The following is a 16,126-nucleotide window of genomic DNA, read 5'->3' on the forward strand; positions in this document are numbered from 1 at the left end:
CATGGTTCATCTCAGTTAGATCAGTAGATATTGTGAGACGTTTGTCATCTGCATGGGATGCATGTTGCTATCCTAACCACCTATACCGGTTGAAAGTCATCGCTGCTGGACGCTGTGATCCGACGCAACAGTGCTGGCGGATCTGAACTGCGTCATATTGGTATGTACCAAGTACTCTGCCGCACAGGTGGCCTTGTACAAACAACTGGTTGCGAGGTACTACCTCCCTCGCTACAGGTATAACAGTTGATGTTGTATTAAATGACACCATGCGCATTATCAGTGGCACAATAAAATCAACGCCTACTGTATGTCTGTCAACCCTGAGCCACCTACCACCCCCAGAAATGTGACGAGAAAACGCTCTTCTCAGTGAGTTCAACAAGATAACAAATAACCCACAGCTGCCCATACACAGCGACATAGCTGACTTGGTGCGAAGAAGACTAAAATCGAGAAGACTAGCATTACTCTCTGCTCGAACTCCAACTTCGATGTCAACAATCTGTGGAAACAACACTGGCAAGAACACTACCCACCTAACTGCCAAAGTTTCAGGACAGCTGGCCAACGGCCTTGCCGAAGTGGTAACACCGGTTCCCGTCATATCACCGAAGTTAAGCGCTGTCGGGCTGGGATAGCACTTGGATGGGTGACCATCCGGTCTGCCGAGCGCTGTTGGCAAGCGGGGTGCAGGCAAACTGACGAGCTATTTGATTGAGAAGTAGCGGCTCTGGTCTCGGAAACTGACATACGGGCAGGAGAGCGGTGCGCTGACCACATGCCCCTACATATCCGGATCCAGTGACACCTGCAGTCTGAGGATGACACAGCGGCCGGTCGGTACCTTTGGGCCTTCATGGCCTGTTCGGGAGGAGAGTTCATGACAGCTGAGAAACCTCCTGCCTTAAAACAGGCACTCAAAGTTGGGCAACTCCAAACCGCATAAGTACTGGCCAAGGAAGATGTGCTGACGCCCTCTACAAATGGGGAACGATACCAACAGCAAATTGCGAGTGCGGCGCTGAAAAAGTCCGACACATAGTGGAAGAATGCCCGGTTCGAGCCTACAAGGGAACCTTCAAGGATTTCCTCGCTGCAACAGAGGAGGCAATTGATTATACGAAATGTCTTGGTGTTAATCTGTAACTAACCTATGTATAAAATGTATAGAGATTGTGATGTATGCCATACAATAAAATAATAAATAAAAAGTGTAACAGTTTTATGTTTGCGAACTATTAACAAGACGCCGGTATCCAGCTATGATCCACAAGATGCGTGGATCTTGTCTTCCCATGGAATAAACCCGTTCGCAAACTTGGACGTCCGTTTGTGTAATGACTTATCTTTGTAAACGACGCCGTTGTCCAGTTTTCAATGATAAGTTGCTACGGACGTCATTCTCTTGTGGAACCGGCCCGATTCGAAGCATAGGTGTTTTTTTTTTTAAATTTATATAACGAACTCATCTTTGTACTTCACACTCTTACGATTGTTCTATTGTGACAAGGACACTAATGGTAAATGGGCACTGTTGTAATCTCTGATGCCTGTCTGGTGTTCGCCTTTTAGTGATTTTATTTTACATTACTAACCAACGTTAGTACATCGAACTTTTTTATCGTGCTGCTGTGTAAATTGTAATAGTAGTAGTAGTAGTAGTAGTAGTAGTAGTAGCAGCAACTTTATTCATCCGTAGATCTCTTTTTACAAGGATATAGGACATGTCAGAGTATTTACAAATTTAGATCAATTTGAAATAAGCTAATTCGTATACACATATACTTACAGACAATCATTATATTTACTCCTTGTATACAATACTTTTTTACAAATAACTTATTTAATAATGTAATGCCACATTGTTCACTCATATCTCACTATCAATCACTGTACTTACTATACACACATTGTTTCATAACACTTCACTAACTACACACACACACACACACACACACACACACACACACACACACACACTGGTGATCTCTGGGCCAGGTTCTGTACCGCAACTTCCCATTTGCTATCCTGAAAAACTGACAGCATCCCTTCATAATGAGTGAGATGTTGAGCTCAGAAAGAGGAAATGGTGTTATTATTGTGCCATGCATAGCTTGGGAGTAAGTATTTCTAGAAAAGAAATAACAGAAGGAAAAAAAAACATTATGTGAAGGTGTTATGTGGAATATACGATATTTTATAATCATTATTATTATTATTTATTTGTATAACATTTTATCAAACCCCTCCTCTGTTTTAGCTAAGTAATCCTTCAATGTATAAAATGTATTGCATAACAGATACTTTTTATCTGCCTTTTTAAATAAGTGTATTTTTGCAATTTCTTTAATATCTTTTGGTAATTTATTGTACAGTTTTATCCCTTGGTAGAAAATGGTGTTTTTAGTTTTATGTTTATTTTTTCTTGGTAAATTTGAGTCTTTATCTTGTTCAAATGGCTCTGAGCACTATGGGACTTAACATCTATGGTCATCAGTCCCCTAGAACTTAGAACTACTTAAACCTAACTAACCTAAGGACATCACACAACACCCAGTCATCACGAGGCAGAGAAAATCGCTGACCCCGCTTTCTCTTGTTGCATGGTCATGGACAGAGCTGTTTGTGCAGTAATTACCAGTGTTATTTTTGGTGTGTGCAACTGACTGGTAAATATATTCACATGGAGCAGTTAAAATCCCCAGTGTTCTGAACAGATCTTTACAATGAGCTCGACCATCATTTTTGGTTATGATTCTTAGGGCTCTTTTTCTGGAGTTTGAAAATTGTGTTCAAATTTTGGGCATTCGTTCCCCAAAAAAGAATGCCATAGCTACGAATTGAGTGTACATATGAATAATATGTAACTAAAAGACACTGCATGTTACACACTGATGATAGGATTCTAAGGGCATAACATGCTAATGACATTATGTTTGCAAGTACCTTTGTGTGTTCACACCACTTCAACTGAGAATTAGTATTCATTCCTAGAAATTTTGCATTTGTTACACAGGCTATAGAGGTGTCATCTACATTTAATTTAACACAGTCATTTTTCCTCTTCAAACTGAAATTCATGGCATTAGTTTTCTTTGTGTTCAATGTCACTTTGTTACTTATTGACCAATCATAAACTTATTTGAGAGTTTCATTTGCTTTCTCGGCAAGGAGCTCTCTTGTTTTCTCAGTGACTATAATATTGCTGTCATCAGCGAAGAGGATTTTTTCCCCATGAGTAACACAACTGGGAAAGTCATTGATGTATATCAGGAACAGTATTAGTCCTAATATGCTACTTTGCGGAACCCCTATATTAACGTATTTTGGTTCTGATAAGTGTTTTTTTTCTGATAAGTGTTTTACTAAATGTTTAGATCTATTTCAAGTAAGTGTTACCTCTACTCTTTGTACCCTTTCTGTTAGGTATGATCGAAACCAGTCACTAGCTACCCCTCTTATTCCTAATGCTTCTAATTTATTTAATAGAATCTTGTGGTCGAATGTATCAAACGCCTTAGAAAGATCCAAAAATATGCCTGTGACACTCCCATATTTATCATGAGCATCAAGTACAACTTTTGTGAATTCTACTATGGCTGACTCCGTATTTTTAATTCTGTTAATATGGTATTTTTGTAACTACTGTTGACTGTACGTTCGTTACCCAAAGCCAAAAATAAGTGAATAAAGCTCAGATAGTTCAGTGCATCCAAATGAGTTTGTGCGACTTTCTCGCTTTCCGTTTGTCGCCAGAGGTGGGGGTCGCGCTGAGCTGGCGGATACGTGAGCAGCACGGTGACAACGCCGTGCGTGCGTTCGACCGCGTCCCAGGGCACTAGCTGGGCCACGCGCCGCCCCGCACACCCGCCACGCGCATGCTCACTGGAGTCGCAGGCTGCACACGTCCTCGGCTGCTGTAGAAGACTAATGCACAGTAGCCGGATGCATTTACGAATGACGGAACGTGTTAAATCGAAAGTTGCCTAACTCTATCGACAAGAGACACGGAAAATGCATTGCCGTATCTCTCTACATACACAGTAATTACTCGTCCATATTCACTTAAAACTTGTCACACAGTCACATAGGATTTCAAAGTGCACTTCGAATATGAAACGCCCTGCTGAAGTCCGCAGGACAGAGCAGGTAGCTGGAATTGGGGATAGGAGCCAAAAGGGGCCTGTCAGTTACACTCAAACACATAACTTTATTCAGTTGTCGAACCAATACAGCAAAAATTTTTGGACTTAGTTATTAGCTGAATAGGCCATACAATCTAATGCCGTAAGGGCAGAACCACTTAAATTTAAAAACGGCTGAAAGCCATTAAAATTCATACTCAAAACAGAATATTTAGGAGGCAGAAGGCCTCACAAAAGTAAGTTCTAACACTTGAAAAGCAAACAAGTTTAATTTAAAGACGGCTGAAGGCCCATGATTTTAGACTGCAGGTAAAATTAATTTGAAAAACACAAAGCAGAAGGCCATATCTTCAATTAGGCGGAAGGTGCCACACAGTCTGATACTTGAAAGACAAGAACTTTAATTTAAAAACGGCTGAAGGCCGATGACTTAAAAAAATGGTTCAAATGGCTCTGAGCACTATGGGACTTAACATCTGAGGTAATCAGTTCCCCGGAACTTAGAACTACTAAAACCTAACTAACCTAAGGACATCACACACATCCATGCCCGTAGCAGGATTCGAACCTGCGACCGTAGCGGTCTCGCGGTTCCAGACTGAAGCGCCTAGAACCGCACCGCCATACCAGCCGGCGATGACTTAAAACAACTAAAATAATTTTTAGTATGCAGAAGGCCCAAAGCTTTATCTTTAAACACTATTTTACACAGGCTGAAGGCCCAAGCAATCTAAGATTTAAAAAGTAAGGAATTTAAATTTTAAAGCGGCTGAAGGCCCATTATTTAAAACCCAACTAGAAGCATACAAATTCAAACCATCGGCTATAAGCCATTAAAATACACAATCAAAAACCAATAAGATAAGACAGTACAGCCAGTGCTACTCAGACGTTTCTGGTGGTCAGTCTGCACCAGAAATATTAACGTTCGCTTAGGGGAGATAGTTAGTCGGCCCAACTATATCCGTTCCGCCGGCAACCCAACGAAGAGACACACAACGGACCCACCGACAAGACGACTTGCTTTCCACCCGACCAGTGCACAAGGAACTCCAAAGCCAAAACGTAAAAGGCGTAGCCGTCCACAACCAAGTATGCATAAGCTGTCAAAACTAGACACACGTGTTGGACAGCGACAGCACGGTGAGGAACGGACACTGTCTGAATTTTACGTCAGCAGCAAGGGCAGGTAACCGGAACGCTAACGACCACAAGGCAGAAAATTCCGCTGGTACAATTGGACGCCAGCTAAACAAAAGGCCGGCCGCAGTGGTCTAGCGGTTGTAGGCGCTCAGTCCGGAACCGCGCGACTTCTACGGTCGCAGGTTCGAATCCTACCTCGGGCATGGATGTGTGTGATGTCCTTAGGTTAGTTAGGTTTAAGTAGTTCTAAGTTCTAGGGGACTGATGACCACAGTTGTTAAGTCCCATAGTGCTCAGAGCCATTTGAACTAACCAAAATGCAGTTAAACGCCACCGGATGGTGGCCAAACCTTCGACAACTCGAACACTCGCCATTGCTGACGGGAATACCCCCAACAGCCAACCACGAAAATCAACGGCACATTGTGAACAGTCTGGCTTCGGTAATTAAATCACCACTCAGCTTTGATGTCCTGGGTCGGTGAGCCACGAACCTCGTAGAAATCCCACACACCCCGACACTGCGTAGATCCCGTCAGCGGGCCCAGCCCACTGCGCCGCACGGAGATTTCGCCGCTAATCCACACCAACCCACCGACTGCCACACATCAGCACGGAGACAGCATTAAAATCACTGAGCAGTCGACATCACAAGCTACATACAGTTTCACGAACACTTTCACGAAGGACTAGACAATACTAACGTCAGCGACTGTGCAATAACCAGGACGCATCACGAGCCGACACACGCAGGCGCCGGCCGCGGTGGCCGAGCGGTTCTAGGCGCTACGGTCTGGAACCGCGAGACTGATACGGTCGCAGGTTCGAATCCTGCCTCGGGCATTGATGTGTGTGATGTCCTTAGGTTAGTTGGGTTTAAGTACAGGGTGATTCAAAAAGAATACCACAACTTTAGGAATTTAAAACTCTGCAACGACAAAAGGCAGAGCTAAGCACTATCTGTCGGCGAATTAAGGGAGCTATAAAGTTTCATTTAGCTGTACATTTGTTCGCTTGAGGCGCTGTTGACTAGGCGTCAGCGTCAGTTGATGCTAAGATGGCGACCGCTCAACAGAAAGCTTTTTGTGTTATTGAGTACGCCAGAAGTGAATCGACGACAGTTGTTCAGCGTGCATTTCGAACGAAGTATGGTGTTAAACCTCCTGATAGGTGGTGTATTAAACGTTGGTATAAACAGTTTACAGAGAATGGGTGTTTGTGCAAAGGGAAAAGTTCTGGATGGCCGAGAACGAGTGATGAAAATGTAGCACGCATCCAGCAAGCATTTGTTCGCAGCCCAGGAAAATCGACTCGCAGAGCTAGCAGAGAGCTGCAAATTCCACAATTTCAGCAGGATGGAGCGCCACCACATTGGCACTTATCTGTCCGTAACTACCTGAACGTCAACTACCCGAGGCGATGGATCGGCTGCCAGGCAGCCCGTGACAGAGTACTTCATCACCGGCCTCCAAGAAGCCCTGATCTTACCCCCTGCGATTTTTTCTTATGGGGGAATGTTAAGGATATGGTGTTTCGGCCACCTCTCCCAGCCACCATTGATGATTTGAATCGTGAAATAACAGCAGCTATCCAAACTGTTACGCCTGATATGCTACAGAGAGTGTGGAACGAGTTGGAGTATCGGCTTGATATTGCTCGTGTGTCTGGAGCGGGCCATATTGAACATCTATGAACTTGTTTTTGAGTGTAAAAAATACCTTTTTAAATACTCTTTGTAATGATGTATAACAGAAGGTTATATTATGTTTCTTTCATTAAATACACATTTTTAAAGTTGTGGTATTCTTTTTGAATCATCCTGTACTTTTACGGCGCACAAACCTACACCAACACATGTTATCTAAAACTCGTTTATACTACGATTAGTATGCTCAAATCTCATAGTATCTCCTGTCTCTTCAATTCCTATAGCTGTAAATTCGCGCAACTTTAATTTTCACGTAAGCAAAGTAGTGAACTGTGAAAGGTGAACACCAGTAATATCATCTAAATAAACTCTAACCTCATCAACAACAAAACTATAAAACTGAAATCCTTTAGGCTTCACATAGTCACAATCAAAACTAATCTTCAAAGTATCGCTTCTAGAAATGATCGACATCGACAAATACTAGGACATTGCTAAACAGTAATGCGATAGAACTTTTTATGTGGAAAGTCTTAAACCTTTTTAAGTAAAACAAACTTTATTAATATTCTACATCTTTATTCTTCATGTTTACATATTTATTGGTGAAGTCATCCTGGCGGCGCACACATTTCTCCCAACGAGAGATCAGTTTCCAGAATGAGATTTTCACTCTGCAGCGGAGTGTGCGCTGATATGAAACTTCCTGGCAATTTAAAACTGTGTGCCGGACCGAGACTCGAGCTCGGGATCATTGCCTACCGCCACACTTGCTCCAGAGCACCTGCCCGCGAAAGGCAAAGGTCCCGAGTTCGGTCTCGGTCCGGCACAAAGCTTTAATCTGCCAGGAAGTTTCAAAGACCAGTTTGTTGATACCGGCACTGTAATGAAAATCGGTTGGGACCAGGTGGGGACTGTATGAAGGTTGATGGATGACAGAGAACCCAAGGCGTCGGATTGTTGCAGACGTCACAGCACTGCTATATGATCTGGCACTGTCGTGCTGAAGGAGACGGTGCTACATGAGTGGGCGAACTCTCTGAATTCGAAACTCAATTGCAGCACCTTGTTTTCTCACGCACTTACATAATTACGTTACACACCACCATATTACACGCAATAATTCGCAGCCTTTTAACGGCAAAGGTCTGCAAATGTCTAGACATGAGGAATAAAGATGCAGAATGCTAATAACGTTGGCTTTATTTAAAAAGCTTTAAGAGTTTTCACATTAAAAAATTAGAGGGACGCCCTCGTAATATACACTACTGGCCATTAAAATTGCTAGACCACGAAGATGACGTACTGCAGACGCGAAATTTAACCGACAGGAAGGAGATGCTGTGATACGCAAATGATTAGCTTTTCAGAACATCCACACAAGGTTGGCGCCGGTGGCGACACCTACGACGTGCTGACATGAGGAAAGCTTCCAACCGATTTCTCATACACCAACAGCAGTTGACCGGCGTTGCCTGGTGAAACGTTGTTGTGATGCCTCGTGTAAGGTGGAGACATGCGTACCATCATGTTTCCGACTTTAATAAAGGTCGGATTGTAGCCTATCGCGATTCCGGGTTATGATATCGTGACATTGGTGCTCGCGTTTGAAGCACGGACTATCAGCTCGGAGACCATGGCTGCGGTTACCCTTGACGCTGCATCACAAAGGGGAGCGCCTGCGATGGTGTACTCAACGACGAACCTAGGTGCACGAGTGGCAAAACGACACTTTTTCGGATGAATCCAGCTTCTGTTTACAAAATCATGACGGTCGCATCCGTGTTTGGCAACATCGCTGTGAACGCACATTGGAAGCGTGTATTCTTCATCGCCATACTGGCGTATCACCCGGCGTGATGGTATGGGGTGCCATTGGTTACAAGTCTGGGTCACCTCTTGTTCGCATTGACGGCACTTTGAACAGTGGACGTTACATTTCAGATGTGTTACGACCCGTGGCTCTACCCTTCATTCGATCCCTGCGAAACTCTACATTTCAGCACGATAAGGCACGACCGCATGGTGCAGGTCCTGTACGGGCCTTTCTAGATACAGAAAATGTACGACTGCTGCCCTGGCCAGCACATTCTCCAGGTCTCTCACCAACTGAAAACGTCTGGTCAATGGTGGCCGAGCAACTGGCTCGTCACAATACGCCAGTCACTACTCTTGATGAACTGTGGTATCGTGTTGAAGCTGCATGGGCAGCTGTACCTGTACACGCCATCCAATCTCTGTTTGACTCAATGCCCGGGCCTATCAAGGCCGTTATTACGGCCAGAGGTGGTTGTTCTGGGTACTGATTTCTCAGGATCTCTGCACCCAAATTGCGTGAAAATGTAATCACATGTCAGTTCTAGTATAATATATATGCCCAATGAATAACCGTACATCATCTGCATTTCTTCTTGGTGTAGCAATTTTAATAGGCAATAGTGTACTTCGATAAAACCATCAGTGCAAATTTCAAATATTCAGTGACAATACAGCACATTTGGCTTGCTTTCTGCAATGCACAGCTCAGTGTCATCACATGCATTAGCGACGAGACTTCAAGCCAGATTTCCAATAATATCACGATGGTCCTGCCGCTATCCAGTACGTAATTCATCTTCTGGTGCGGCAACGTCGATGTTCTGGATCCGCAGACTTACAATTCGGTAGTCAAATACATAAACTTAATTGCCGTGGATCACGGAACTAGGCGTATATTTTTCTTTGTGAATAAATTATAGGAATTGACGGATCCCAAGGCTTACCGAGTTTAAAGCCTTATTCGATTAATGAGATTTTCTGCCAAAATCGCTTCCACAAATTCTTTAATGATCCATTCCCGAAAGGGTCTCGCCACGGCTAAGAATATCGAACTATCCCATGGGAATACAATTCTCCGCTATGGCTGTCTTACTGGGCTTCGAAAGGCCAGTGCAACGATCATTTTCCTCGCACATTTAATGTGTCCTCTGTGTTGCCTGGCCTATGAAGACTTTGCCTCAGTGACACCGTGTTCTGTAGACTCCAGCTTCGTGCAAACCCACGGCACTCTTTACCGAGTCGAGAACAACAGAGGTCTTTTTAGATGATTAGGAAATTACTGTAATGTATACTTTTTTCTGCCTAATTTAGATTAAATATTTCTGTTATACAGGAGGTAACCCCGGACTTGGTAAAGTCGGTCAAAGTTTTTGCTTCCGCGTGCTGTCGCATAGGGTACATTTTGACAGATCAATCTTGTAATTACGCTGCACAAGTCTTCGCGAATCCAGTGTTTATTATCAGAACCGGACCTAAGAATGTATCTAATTGTAAGAGAAGTGTTTTCAGGAAGATATGAAAGTTTATCATCTACGATGTGACGAGAAAATCCCTTTAAATCTTAACTAAATGCTTGTAACAGCGTAGGATGGTAAGAGATTTAAGATATGAACCTCTCATCCTGATCATTAATACCGCATGATAGGTGTCTTTTGTTGAAAAGCCTCAACTACTCTTATAAATACTAGTCTGCAAGGCCTGATAGTGTAGTGATACGCCGCGCGGGATTAGCCGAGCGGTCTGAGGCGCTGCAGACATGGACTGTGCGGCTGATCCTGGCGGAGGTTCGAGTCCTCCCTCGGGCATGGGAGTGTGTGTTTGTCCTTAGGATGATTTAGATTAAGTAGTGCGTAAGCTTAGGGACTGATGACCTTAACAGTTAAGTCCCATAAGATTTCACACACATTTGAACATTTGAACATTTTGTAGTGATACGAAACAATAAAAATTCTAATGCAAATACAGAGATTGCTGACACTATCTGATCCGAAATAATAGCTCTGTAATCATCACACATCACTCATTTTCATACAGTTGGACGCAACGGGTAGTAAGGGACCAGTATAACTCAGTGCGCTAGAGAATACGTGAGTAAACAACTTCATAATAGTAAAAGGCACGTCTAATTTGCGTTACCTTCACGTTCGTTGCTATCGACAATGCTATGCGACTGTTTCCCCAGCTATGCACCCATCTGTACGCGACTGGATTAAAAAGCTAAGCATGTGAATGGTAACTATCCAATTGATATCCAAGATCTTTCTTACGTACACGAAAGAACTTCCTGCTTGGGCACCGCTCGCCTTACCTTCTTTCAACAAGTTAGCTGTACTCTATATGCAGCGTATTTGAGCAAACATGGGTAAAGTTTAGAAATGACATTTCAACACGTGCAGTTAAGATGATTATATATTGAATTTCAGACAACATAAAGGAATGAATGCGCTAACCAGCATCCCAACACTTAATAATTCGCTCATACCCTAAGCTTAGTCCACTGCACCTGATCTCGTGTAAATACCGGGTGATCAAAAAGTCAATATAAATTTGAAAACTTAATAAACCACGGAATAATGTAGGTAGAGAGGTAAAAATTGACATACATGCTTGGTATGACATGGGATTTTATTAGAACACAAAAAAAGTATTGCTACACTCGTGAAACATCTCTTGCGCGCGTCGTTTGGTGATGATCTTGTGCTCAGCCGCCACTTTCGTCATGCTTGGCTTCCCAGGTCCCCAGACCACAGTCCGTGCGATTATTGACTTTGGGGTTACCTGAAGTTGCAAGTGTATCGTGATCGACAGACATCTCTAGGGATGCTGAAAGACAACATCCGACTTAATGCCTCACCATATCTCCGGACATGCTTTACAGTGCTGTTCACAACATTATTCCTCGACTACAGCCATTGTTGAGGAATGATGGTGGAAATATTGAGCATTTAATGTAAAGAACATCATCTTTGCTTTGTCTTACTTTGTTAAGCTAATTATTGCTATTCTGATCAAATGAAGCGCCATCTGTCGGACACTTTTTGAACTTTGTATTTTTTTGGTTCTAATAAAACCCCTTATCATTGCAAGCATGTGTGTCAGTTTGTACCTCTCTATCTACATTATTCCGTGATTTATTCAGTTTTCAAATTTATACCGACTTTTTGATCACCCGGCATATTGGCACGAGATGAATACAAAGTCGCGTCCTAACTTACCGCAAACGGTTACGTAGAATTTAGCACAACAAACTAACCTGGAAAGTTCTTACCGTTACTCTGGTGCAGAGTACATGTTATTCAAAAATCTTGATACTTCGTCGAGCAAAAATGCTTCATGTGAAATCCCGTTCCTCCTAATACGGCTCTGGTACAAGCACTTCTTACACCAGTCCGCTCGGTAATCTAATGGCTGACTTCCGCTTCAAACAAGAAGCACATGGCAAACTCTGCCGCCAAGGCCTGTATTTGGCTGAGAGCCAACGGTCCACCAAAGACCAGTAGTTATGCAAAGAGCTTACAGACGTACCAGAATCGATTACTAATGGTGCTAGGTAGTTAGATATCTCAGAAATCAAGCTGTGCAGTGTTAATGATGGTTCACCTACAGATTGTCTGGACAAATAACCGTGTTTTCAAATTAGCATGCAAAGGGACTTTCTGGGCACCCTCCATGTACGTCAGACAACTGTGTTACATTCGCCAGGACCAGACAAGCATGCTTTCAAGTTTGCCCTTATATTGCACCATTCTTGGACATCTCGTACGATTACCAGTAACGTGCCATATGAGTGATAGTTATTTCTTGGCGCTCCACAGGAATCCGTACACAGTTAAAAATCAGGCTATTCGAGCTCTGTGCGAGAGAGTGCTAGAACGCACTTTCACGGACTTAAAAGAAAAAGAAAAATGGAATGGGAGGCAACAAGTCGGCAGACGGCGTCATTAATTTTAGTGACAGGTGTAATCCTTCTGCGGATATGTGCGCGGGAAGATAAATGAAACGCCCAAATTTTTACCCGCGAGACGTATTGAAGGTCGTTACTCATTGCTCAGAGCCATTTTGGTCGCTCGGGACTTTCTCTGCGTCGCTGGAAAATCAGGTGCGCCTTTTTAGGATGTACACACGTATTGCCACAATACTGCATCGTAACAAGTCACATGAAAATAACGAAGACATTAAATATGAACAGTATTTTGTGTAAGTGAAAAAAATGCTGATGTGGATAGCACAAAAGGAAATATGTAGATGTGATAATAGCTTCACAGTGCTTCAAAACAGTATTTACTTAAAGTTATTATTCCTCCAAGTCGTCGTTTGTTCTACTCCTCCCCTTCTAGTCTTTTCTTCTAACTATACCCAACATCCAAACATCCTAGATTTGTTTTACATGCTACAAACTAAAATTTTTTAAAATTCTCCTCGTCATTATACCTTGACCGAATTTATTACTCAGTGTTCCGTTTCCTTTTGCGGAGGACTTCTTCAGGAGCGTCATGGGCTTTTCTGGATGGGCTTTCTACTGTCTGAACTTTCGCACTGTGTGCAGCGATTCGAAGCCCGAAAATATTCTGCGCGGATTGGAGACGAAAAGTTCGCTTTATGAAGAAAATCCATCTGATCTTGGGTTAATAGAGCAGGAAACTTCAGTAATTGCAAAATTTTCGGTCGTGATTCCAAACTTTGTCTGCCCTCCTCTCTTTCTTCCTGTGACTGGTTAGCAATTCCTGAATGCCTTTTCATATATTCCATTGACTGGCAACTTCCTCAGTAAACAATTTCCGAAACAGTCACTTCTCCCATTGCTGTAGTTCGAAAAAAATAAATTGAAAGAGAAGTGAAAAGTAATATCAGTAATAAGTTCACCACAGCTGAATTTCAGCTAACTTGACGGCAACCGTAGCTTCATTATTCGATGCCCTGAAGCAAATGTTTGCACGTAGGGAACGTGTTTCTCCCTTTGTGTCGTAAAAGGATTATTGTCACTGTTCGAAAATCCACTTATGCCTGCACGATCCGTTTTCTGTTTTCCTCAATAGTTTTATCACGGGCGATCCGATGTTGTTGTGAAAAGGTATTATCGCTTTTCAGCCAGTAACCAGGACTAGGCGCCCGTGACCTAGATTCCAGCCACTGATAGACTTTGCCCCTTGTTTGTATGTTGTCTCTCATCTTACAAAGCTAAGAACTGACCACAGCGAGAAACAAGTACTTGCACATTCAGGGTTATCTGCCTTTTATTATTTGCGTAGCTCTCCATGTCCGGAATTATTCTGATGGTCTCACCGGTTGTTGTAGATCTTCATCTCCATTCATAATCCGCAAGCCAACTTGTGGTGTGTGGCGAAGGGTACTTTGTGCACCACTGTCGCATCCACCTTTTTTGTTCCAGTCACGAATGTTGGTAAATCTCCGTGTGGGTCCGAACCTATCTAGTTAACGGTGTTTTCTAGAAGGATACAATATATTGGTTAACACTTATAGGAAAGTAAACTCATGGAATTTTAACAGTAAGCCACACCGTGAGGCACAATGCATCTCTTGTAAATTCTGCCACAGGAGTTGGATATCGGTACGCATTTCCGTAATTCTCTCGCGCTTATTAATCGTAAAGAGTAATGTGCTGCGAATACATAGAAGAGTAGGCATTAGGAGTGATTTAAAATGGAATGACCTTATAAAATTAATCGTCGGTAAAGCAAATGCCAGACTGAGATTCATTGGAAGAATCCTAAGGAAATGCAATCCGAAAATAAAGGAAGTAGGTTACAGTACACTTGTACGCCCACTGCTTGAATACTGCTCACTGGGGAGGGATCCGTACCAGATAGGGCTGATAGAAGAGATAGAGAAGATCCAACGGAGAGCAGCGCGCTTCGTTACAGGATCATTTAGTAATCGCGAAAGCGTTACTGAGATGATAGATAAATTCCAGTGGAAGACTCTGCAAGAGGGACGCTCAGTAGCTCGGTATGGGCTTTTGTTGACGTTTCGAGAACATACCTTCACCGTGGAGTCAAGCAGTATATTGCTCCCTGCTACGTATATCTCGCGAAGAGACCACGAGGATAAAATCAGAGAGATTAGAGCCCACACAGAGGCATACCGACAATCTTTCGTTCCACGAACAATACGAGACTGGAATAGAAGGGAGAACCGATAGAGGTACTCAAAGTACCCTCCGCCACACACCGTCAGGTGGCTTGCGGAGTATGGATGTAGATGTAGATGTACCTGGGATGAAATGCACTGCTGTTCTTTGAATCTCTTTTGTTTCGTCCTTTGTGGTTCACGTCGCAGTTTTCATGTGTAGCTCGAACGAGAGTTCTGTAACCTGCTTCGTTCGTTTGCTAGGTTACTCTTCCAGAAGTTTCTTCCAACGAATCTGGCATCTGCCTTTGCTGCGATTAGTTTTATGCGGTCGCTCCACTTGGAATCGCTCGGTACGCATCGTCCCAGATATTTAATGGAACAGTGATTGTTCATCAACCGGGTAATCGTAAAATAATTTGTCTTTCCGCCTATTTAAGTGAAATACGTTACGTGGTGAAAGAGATATAGTGACGTCAGCCACATTACGACAAATGAAAGTTTCTGCCAGAGCGGGACCCGAATCCGGATTTCCCATTTTACGCGAGCACTCGTCGTAACTGATCCGGCTGTCCGAGCACGCTTCATGTTCAACCCAAATTCCCAACTTCTCGCACACTAACAATACTGTAAATCACACATTTTGATGCGCTTTAAACATGTTGTGGAGGCAATTGGCCTGAGTAACTGGCTATCCGGCTTTTTAGTGACAGGCCTTGGTTTTTGAGGAAATCGATTTTGAAGTTCATTGCGCGCTTTGTATATCCGTAATATTACAGGTATGTCCAGCAAGTCAGCGTAACGCATCGGTGTAAGTTCTGGGCTACCGCACCGGAGGTACAGCGTTCTAACCTTGCTCGAGTACTTTTTTTTTTTTCCAAAATCGACCACATTTTTCAATTTTATTTCAAAGAATATCAACAAACAGTGTAAAGTGTGCGAAATTATAAAGCTATATTCAGTTATTAATTTTTTCAAATATTCATTGATTGATTGTGGTTCGCATCATATTCTCCCAATTACTCTTGTTCGGTGAAATCTATCAATTCATCATCAATAATGATCTGTCTTTCGACCAAGAGATCCTGTATTGCGATACATATCTCATCGCCAATTGCAACGGAATTGGCAGAGACCACGCTAGGCGGTGTATTCGTTACGAGATTCAAATCCCGAAGTAGATTTTCGGGGTATAAAATGGCATTTGTGATTTTGCCTTTTGATTCTTCGTTCAACTCCTCTACCTGAGGATCTTATTCTGGCTGCACTACTGTAGAAACAC

The 16,126-nt window shown here is 43.0% G+C and overlaps 1 pseudogene; it reads left to right on the plus strand.

Annotated features, from left to right (window-relative positions):
• Window positions 1-566: 566 nt before the first annotated feature.
• LOC124709370 lies at window positions 567-684 on the plus strand (annotated as a pseudogene).
• The last annotated feature ends 15,442 nt before the right edge of the window (window positions 685-16,126 follow it).

The sequence above is a fragment of the Schistocerca piceifrons genome, chromosome 7 (genome assembly GCF_021461385.2).
Source record: "Schistocerca piceifrons isolate TAMUIC-IGC-003096 chromosome 7, iqSchPice1.1, whole genome shotgun sequence".
Taxonomy (NCBI): Eukaryota; Metazoa; Arthropoda; class Insecta; order Orthoptera; family Acrididae; genus Schistocerca; species Schistocerca piceifrons.